The sequence below is a fragment of the Otolemur garnettii genome, unplaced genomic scaffold (genome assembly GCF_000181295.1).
Source record: "Otolemur garnettii isolate 467f Iridium unplaced genomic scaffold, OtoGar3 scaffold00004, whole genome shotgun sequence".
Lineage (NCBI taxonomy): Eukaryota > Metazoa > Chordata > Mammalia > Primates > Galagidae > Otolemur > Otolemur garnettii.
In genome coordinates, this window is record NW_003852399.1 from 4,742,038 (window position 1) to 4,750,959 (window position 8,922).

Here is an 8,922-nt window from a genome sequence, read left to right on the forward strand (position 1 = left end):
AGGGTATTTTAAACTGAGAAAGAGGCGTGTGATGGTAGTAAAAACTGTGTTATGTGGCAAGAAATGGAGATGCAAACCATCCACTTTCCAGCAATTCTGGGACTATCCTGATGTCCCCAGAGATGCAGGAAATTGCTCCCTCTTCCTCAACAATGGGCTGAGATATTCCCAAGGGCTGGAGCTTGCACCGGGTCCTGAAACAGTAATATCTGACCCCGTTTCACTCATTTCTTAGCAGCGCTGAGGATGAGAATGAAGAAGAGTGATAACCTATGAAAGAAACTTTTTGTCACTTTCATTTTACAACAGCCACCAGTCCCCCAACACACACCCCAAATGGACAGAGTTCAGCCCCGCTGAAGCCAGCGCATTACGTGAGTGCGATATTTTTAGTAAGAGCAGGGACCAAGTACAACCATCATTCAAGTTTTTTCCCAAATGACAGCCCTGCCCTCTAGAAACTCATCTCTCTTTGCTGCCTTCTGGTATCATCTAATATGAACTTGACCCTGGCAAAGATGAAGGGACTAGAATCTTTCATTTCTAGGGTCCTACAAGTTAGAAAAGGGAGTTACAGAAAGGGGTAGAGGTTGGAAGTATAGCAAACTCAGTCCTGGAAATGGACAAACGTGGAGACTTGAAGTCCAGCATGTGATACACAGAGATTTTAAACAATATAAAAGAGGCCTTTGTCTGTAATGAGCAGACCTTGCCCCACCACCTGAAATTGGAACTTACTGCCTGATAACATTCTGATCAAAAAGTAGAGTCCTCAGTATCCTGAGCACCGAAATAGCTCACTTTTTACATTAAAGTCCTTAACTTTTATACAGATTTACATAGACCTGCCTTGATTATAACAATAATAGAAAATACATGTTAAGAATGTCTAGGCTTGTTTTAAGCTTTGTAGCTATATTAACTCATTTAATACTTAAAAATACAACTATGTAGGAATAACCCAGTTATTCCTCATCTGCGTTATTATCTCCGTAACACAGATGAGGAAACTGAGGTATAGAGAGATTAAGTAATTCCCCCAAGGTCAGAACTATTAACTTTTTGAACCCGTTAGCAGGATTTGAACCCAAGAAGAACCTGTGTTCTTACTTCCTAGACTAGATATTTCTAGAGACATTTCCCATAATATGAGTATCAGGTACACCCCACCCTGATCTGCACACACAGCTGTGCACAAACAGAATGACTTGTGGCTTTGGTTAAGGAACTTATCCCCAAACTTATTTACCCTTTTTGTTTTCCTGAAGATATCCAGAGGTTGATAGTCTATGTGACATACATTGAAAAGGAGAATTTTAAAGACAACCTGGGGCATACCAAGATGAGAAGGCAGAATAAATCTACTCAAAGCTATGGTCGTAAAGGTCATAAAACACTGATCACTTTTTTAACCCATCCCTGTCTTGCTAATATTTCAAGAAGATAATAAATAAATAATACTAAACAATAGTATTAGCATCTGTTTTTAGTGTTTTTCATGAGCTGGGCATAATTTTAAATATTTCCATTGTATTTATTCCCTATAACACCTGATGATAAAGGAACTACCATTGTTACCATTTTACACATGAAAAATGAAAGATATTAAATAACTTGACCAAAGTTTTAAATAATAATAAGTTGTAACAATATTTTAATTCACTCATATTGACTTAGTTTAAATTAAATGTCAGATTTTAGAAACCCTCATAATTACCCAGAGTTTTAATTCAAGTCTTTATTTTTTATTTTTTTATTTATTAAATTATAACTGTGTACATTAATGCAATCACAGAGTACAGTATGGTGTTTTCATATACAATTTGAAATACTCTTATCAAACTGGTTAATGTAGCCTTCATGTCATTTTCTTAGTTATTGAATTAAGACATTCATACTCTGCTTTTAGAAAGAGTCACTTGTACCCTTGTAAGATAAGCCATAGAGGTGACCCCACCCATCACCCTGTCTCCACCCATCCACTCCCCTCCCCTCCTTTGTCCCTCCCCCCTCCCATAGTAATTCAATTCTTTAGACAATGAAAGGATTATCTAAGAATGACTAAACCTAACATAGTGGGATTTTAATGTCTACATTCTAGGAAGGAGTTAACATAAAAAGAGAAACTATTAATACTAGGGACTGTGGTTGCATCCTTAGCTTTTAGTCCCACCATGTTAATTAAGAGATGAACTCTTTAGCAGGGGCAGCTACAAAGAAACATTCTTCTCCTTATCTTTTTGGGGGTGATTTTCTTATAATCATTACTGCTATTTGTACTTTATACATTTGGGCCCTAAGTACGCAGAATTACTGGTCCTCTGAAGTTTACAGCATGTTACCACCATCCTCCTCCTCATCACCATTCCCGCCGGGCCTCGCTCTTACTTTGTTTTACTTCACTATTGTTTTCACTCGTCCGCCACCTCCAATTCCACTTCCATTTCCTCATGAAAATTCACTCTAGTGTATAATGTATTTTTGCTTGCTCATTTGTTTTCAGAAAAACGTGTGTTTGACTGGTGTTGCTTTTTGCCTGGCAGATGGCCTGCCTCTGTGACTGGGGTTGCTGAGCCTGTGGCCCCCAGCTCTTGGCACCCCTATCTCTACCGCACCACAGTGTCTGACTTCTGAGGACTTTCTGATCCGGGCCACTCTGGCTTTTAGTGAAAAGATTTTTATGTTTCTTCATGTTATTTCACTTATTTTGAGGAGAGGTTGAGTTAGGCCCGACACTGTCCCTCTCTTTTTCTGAGGAGCAGCCTCCATGACACATACAAATAACTCTGTTGAATATTCCTCTTGTCTCCCCGTGCTCGAGGTTTACATTTTTAACAATTTTTATGCCATATTGATAGGTTCCAGACTTTGTCATTTTTTAAAACAAATCTTACAGTTTCCTGAATAGGCTATGCTCTCTTCAGCCTAAGTTTCTGCATTACTGCCCCAAATACCTGCAACAAGTTTCTCCCAGCAGTCCCCATACACTGTTCACATGTATTAACTTTTCCTGTGATTCATCCTGATTAGTAGACTATATGAATTTTCAGAATGAGTGCATGAATGAATGAATGAATGAGTGATAAAGAGCATTGTTCAAGGAGAGTATAGGCCTGATCCTTTCAGAGAGAACTGGCAAACAGCCTTGCTGCCTCTGATTCTGATCCCAGCCTGACTCAGTGAGACCAGCAACACCCACGAGCTGTCTACCAAACACCTGTCTTCACAGGTGTCCTGCAGATTCCCTTCCCTTGTGTTACTAAGAAACAGTTTCATGTTCAGGGTGGATTTTTCCAGCTTCACACTGAATTTAAATTGTGAACAAGAATACAATCAAAGTTAATCACGCATTTTACAATTAGAAAGATGCTGCGACTACTTGAGATGTGGTATCTGATATCTGGAAATAATACAGTGTTCATAATGAGAACAGCTAATTGGATAAGAGTTTGATAATAAATGATGCAGTTCATGCTGCTGTTAATCCTCCCTTCTGCAGTCCCTGTTCTAATGAGCTTCACACTAAATCAGTATGCTGGCTCCGCTACTCTCCTGGGACTCAACCAGTGGTCTTCATCATTAAGACTTTCCACAAGGTGATGAAGAAATTTTCCTTGAATATTTGATTGGAATACAAATAAAACAATTGGAAAAAATCAAAATTTGATGGAAATAGGACTGTAGAGGATTTGAACAGTTCATGGTCAGAAAAAAGTGCGGCATTCATATCCAGAGTTGCTAGAACATATTATCTAAGATGTAGAATTTTCAATCAGATCAACCAAATAATAGAAGATGTGCAAAGAAATAGGAAAGGGTGATCCACATATTTGAAAAAATAGAAATTGCCTTTGGAGAGGCCACCGTGAGATATTATTTCACACCCACTGGATGGAGTAAGCAGCAAGCGGAAAATAACAAGTGTTTTGAAAGATGTGGAGAAATCAGAACACTTGTACCTTGATGGTAGGAATATAAAATGGTGTCACTTCTATTGAAGAGTTTGGTGGTTTCCCAGCATGTTAAACAGAGAATTACCACACAAAAGGATTCTACTTCTGGGTCTATAACTCAAAAATTGAAAAGAGATACTCAAGCAGATATTAGTACATAAGTATTCATAACACTATTCACAATTGTGGAAATGGGGAAACAACCCAAATGTCTATGAATGGATAAATGGATAAAATAAAGTGTGGTACATCCATACAATGAAATATTCTTTGGCCACAAAGCCAAAATGAGTAATCATACACCCAATAATGTGAATGAACCTTGAAAGTGTGATGCTAAGTAAAAGAAATCAGACAAAAAGGTCACTTACTTATTACTCCATTTACATAAAATTTCCAGAATATATTCTTAGATGTAGAAAACAGATTAGCAATTGCCCAGGGTAGGGACAGAGTGGGATGGGGACTCACTGTTTAACGGGTACAGAGACTCTTGTCGGGGTGATGAAAATGTTTTGAAACTAAGTAGAGGTGGTTGTTTTATAACCGTGTAAATAAATTAAATGTCACTGAACTTTACACTTTAACATGATTGATTTTATAGTATATGAATTTTGCCTCAATAAAAAATAAAGTGTAAATACTGATACATGCTACAATATGAACAGATCTTGAAAACATTGCACTAAGAGAAAGAATTCTGGCACAAAAAAGCACATATTTTATGCTTCCATTTATACAAAATGTCCAGAATAGGCAAATCTCTGTAAGTAAAAATAAGATTAATAGTTGCCTAGTATCCCAGCGAAGGGAGGGTCAGGTAGGTAGAAATTAGGTGTGATTGCAAACGCCAATAGGGGTTTTATTGGGTGGAACAAAATATTTTAAAACTGGAGTGTGGTGATAGTTTGACAAGGCTGTGAATGCACTAAAATCCTCTGAATTGTGCACTTCAAATGAGTGCGTTGTATGGTATGTAAATTATAACTCAATAAAGCTGCTTTCAAAAAAAAAAGACTCAGTGATATATTTGGACTGTACTTATCAAAAGCTAAGAATTCAAGATGACAGAGAGGCAATGAATGGAGCTGAATGGGAAAGGGAGATGGGAAATACATGAAATCCGGCTTTTCTTTCTTCTCATTTACACTGAATGTTTTCTGCTGTAGCGCTTAACACCGCCGGATGATGTGTATGTTCAGTGGATATTTTCAGCCTCTCCCAACTAGAATACGAGCCTGTGTGCTGGTGCATCCTCTACATGTAGAACTTCGCCTATTTTATTAGTCTGCCAGGGCCACCATAACAAAATACCCACAGACAGAGTGTGGCGTAAACAACAGGGATTTATTTTAAACAGTCCTGGACCTGGACCTGCACCAGTTCTTCCCTTTGTGAATAACTGTGTCCAAATTCCCTCATCTTATAAGGACATATGTCAGATTAGATTAGGGCCTATCCAATGGCCTTAGTTTAAACTAATCACTTCTTTAAAGGCCTTATCTCCAAATACAGATTCATTTTGAGATACAGGGGTTAGGATTTTAACTGGAATTTGGAGGAGAAGGAAATTTAGCCCCTAACAGTAAGTATGTGAATACCATCTGAAAGTGAAGCTTAAATTATATTTATACTGTAATGAAGCGTCACATAGAAGAACAATCACAAATATTTGTAAATGCAATAGAGCGTAAGTGAAACAGTTCAGAAAGGTAATAATGGCCCATTTGATCCTGCAATCCCATTACTGAGCATCTATCCAGAAGGAAAAAGAACATTTTATTATAAATACACTTGTACTGGGATGTTTATTGCAGCCCAATTTACAATCACTAAAATGTGGAAATAGCCTAAATGTCCTTCAACCCAGTAATGGATTGGTAGGCTGTGGTATATGTAGATACCATGGAATATTATTCAGCCATTAAAAAATGGAAATTTTGCAGCATTTGTACTAACCTGGATGGAGGTGGAACACATTATTTTTTTTATTTTTTATTTTTTTTTTTAGAGACAGAGTCTTACTTTATTGCCTTTGGTAGAGTGCTGTGACATCACAGCTCACAGCAACCTCCAGCTCTTGGGCTTAGGCAATTCTCCTGCCTCAGGCTCCCATGTAGCTGGGACTACAGGCACCCATCACAATGCCTGGCTATTTTTTGAACCCACCACCCTTGGTATATGGGGCCAGTGCCCAGACCATATTATTCTTAGTGAAGCATCACAGGAATGGAGAAGTATGAATCCTATGTATTCAACTTTGATGTGAGCACAATTAATGACAATTAATGACACAGTAGGGCATGGGGGAAGGAGAGACCAGAAAGAGAAGGAAGGAGGGGGTGGGAAAGGAAAAGAAGAAAAAAAAAATAGTGACTAATTCTCACATAAATTGGATTTAATTTTGACCAAAGTACATTACTTAAATGTTAATTTTCAATTTAACTTGCTAATATGTCATTTAGGATATTGCATACTCATTTATAAGTGAAATATGTTTGTAATTTCCTCTTTATAATAACATATTTTCTCCAATTTTGATATTAGGTGTATCCAGATTAAGAAGAATGATTTTGAAGTATTTCTTCTCTTTCTATTGTCTATAAGAGTTGGCATGATCTGTTTTTTGAAATTATCTTTTACTTTTATTTATAAATATTAGTTGTCTATTTTTTGAGACTTTGGAAAAAAATAAATAAGAATGATGATTTTCTTTTATTTTTTCTATTTTACAAAATTTATATGATAAACTAAGTTTACCTTTTTTCCCCATAAAGTAATACCTACTCATTAAAGAAAACTATAGAAACAGAAAAGAATTTAAAAGATTATTTAAATCAATAATTTTACTTCCCTCTTTCACCTTGAGCACTTTAAAAATATAACCACTATTAAAACCTCAATGGCACACTTCCTGGGTAAAGGACTCAACTACAACTCAGACTTTGAACTTTACCTTACAAAAACAAGTAAGGTAACCTAATTGTATATGCCATCATATGTACCTAAAATAGAAATAACAACTGTGATCTATATTGTTTCACCTCTTTATACATCTGTGTTTATCTATGTTCTACTTAGTTTTATGCAATTGGAGGTATATACTATTTACCGTTTTATAACATGCTATAATGTTAACAATATATCTTTTCTCATGATTTTTCTAAACATGACTATTTTATTGATGACTAATATGACTATACACCACCATATTTATGTAACCCTTTATTACTGAATTATTATCATCTCAGTCCAAGCCTATTCTAGTTACAGTATACGTGCTTATAAATCTTTATATTAATCTTTGATTAGTCCTTAAGTTATATTTGTAAATATGGAATTTTTAGTCCAAAATGTACGTTGATTTTTATGGCTTCCATCATGCCTTGCCAACAATAAAAATATATTTGAATATACACTTCCTGGAGTTAGTCTTATAAAGAGGAAGCAATAAGTCCCATTACCCCAAACCAATAAAAAAAGCCCCCAAACAAAAAGGATTCGTGTTTTAGAGTGTTCATCAACCTTATATGATCAAGTGGGAATACCCTGGAACCTGAAACAGAAAATAGCAAAACATGCCCATAGTTCCAGGGCTAAGTTTGTAACAGGAAACGTGTTCTGTTCCTCATGCACCATAATAGATGAATCTAAGAGCCAACTGAAATGAACAAGAAGTTAGAGGGGTTTTTATTTAATATTTCTTTTTTTTATTTATTAAATGATAGCTGTGTACATTAATGCAATCATGGGATTAGTGTGGTGTTTTCATATACAGTTTGAAATATTTTTGTTAAATTGGTTAACATAGCCTTCATGTCATTTTCTTAGTTATTGTGTTAAGATGTTTATATTTTACTTTTAGAAAGATTCACTTGTACCCTTGTAAGATAAACCATAGAGGTGATCCCTTGAATCACCCTCCCTCCACCCATCTACTCCCCTCCCCTCCTCTCCCTCTTCCCCCTCTCCATATTCTTAGGCTATAATCACATTACAACAAAGATATTTGTATCAGAATGTTTATTGCAGCCCAATTCATAATTGCTAGGTCATGGAAGAAGCCCAAGTGCCCATCGATCCACGAATGGATCAATAAATTATGGTATATGTACACCATGGAATACTATGCAGCCATAAAGAAAGATGAAGACTTTACCTCCTTAATGTTTACATGGATGGAGCTGGAAAATGTTCTTCTTAGCAAAGTATCTCAAGAATGGAAGAAAAAGTATCCAATGTACATAGCCCTATTATGAAGAAGCTAGAGTTTTAAAGGCCAAGCTGTCCATAGACCACTGGCTTTTATTAGTAGTATTATTTATTTTGTGCTCTGGAACTCTATGAAAGTTCTTGACAACTAGCTTCAATTACACATTTTCAAAATTATGGGGCAGATGCTTCTCCCCATCTAGAAGTCTCATCCCTCCTTTTAAAGACCACTATAACAGAACAGAAACTATTTCATTCTAATTAGGCCCTAAAAGTAAACAAATCCATCCATTCACTCAAAAGATGAGCACAGTGAGATCCAGAGAAAAGAAGAGGCTTGTCCAAAAGTACTTTAGTTAGAGACCTCAAGGCTCTAATACCTTGTCCTGTGATCCCAGATGACATTCATCTCATATAGGTGTTGTGAAGTTTGAATGGCCTAATGTTTATAAACCTATAGTGCAAGATTCATGTAAAAGGTAACCCATGATTGTTCCTCTTTGTGGGGAAAGGCTGAATAGTAAAGTGACTATGCATTCTGGAGTTTGGATTCTACCTCCATCACTAGCAATGTTATATTGGACAAGTTACTTTCCTTCTGTAGCCCTGGCTTTGACATAGGATATTTGAGACCATAGAATAATATCACCCATGTGAAACAATCTAGAAAAGTACCTATTATGTTATGTACTAATTCATTACAATCCTGTAGCTGATGTTAGGATAAATGCTATTATACATACACTGTGATAAGGAT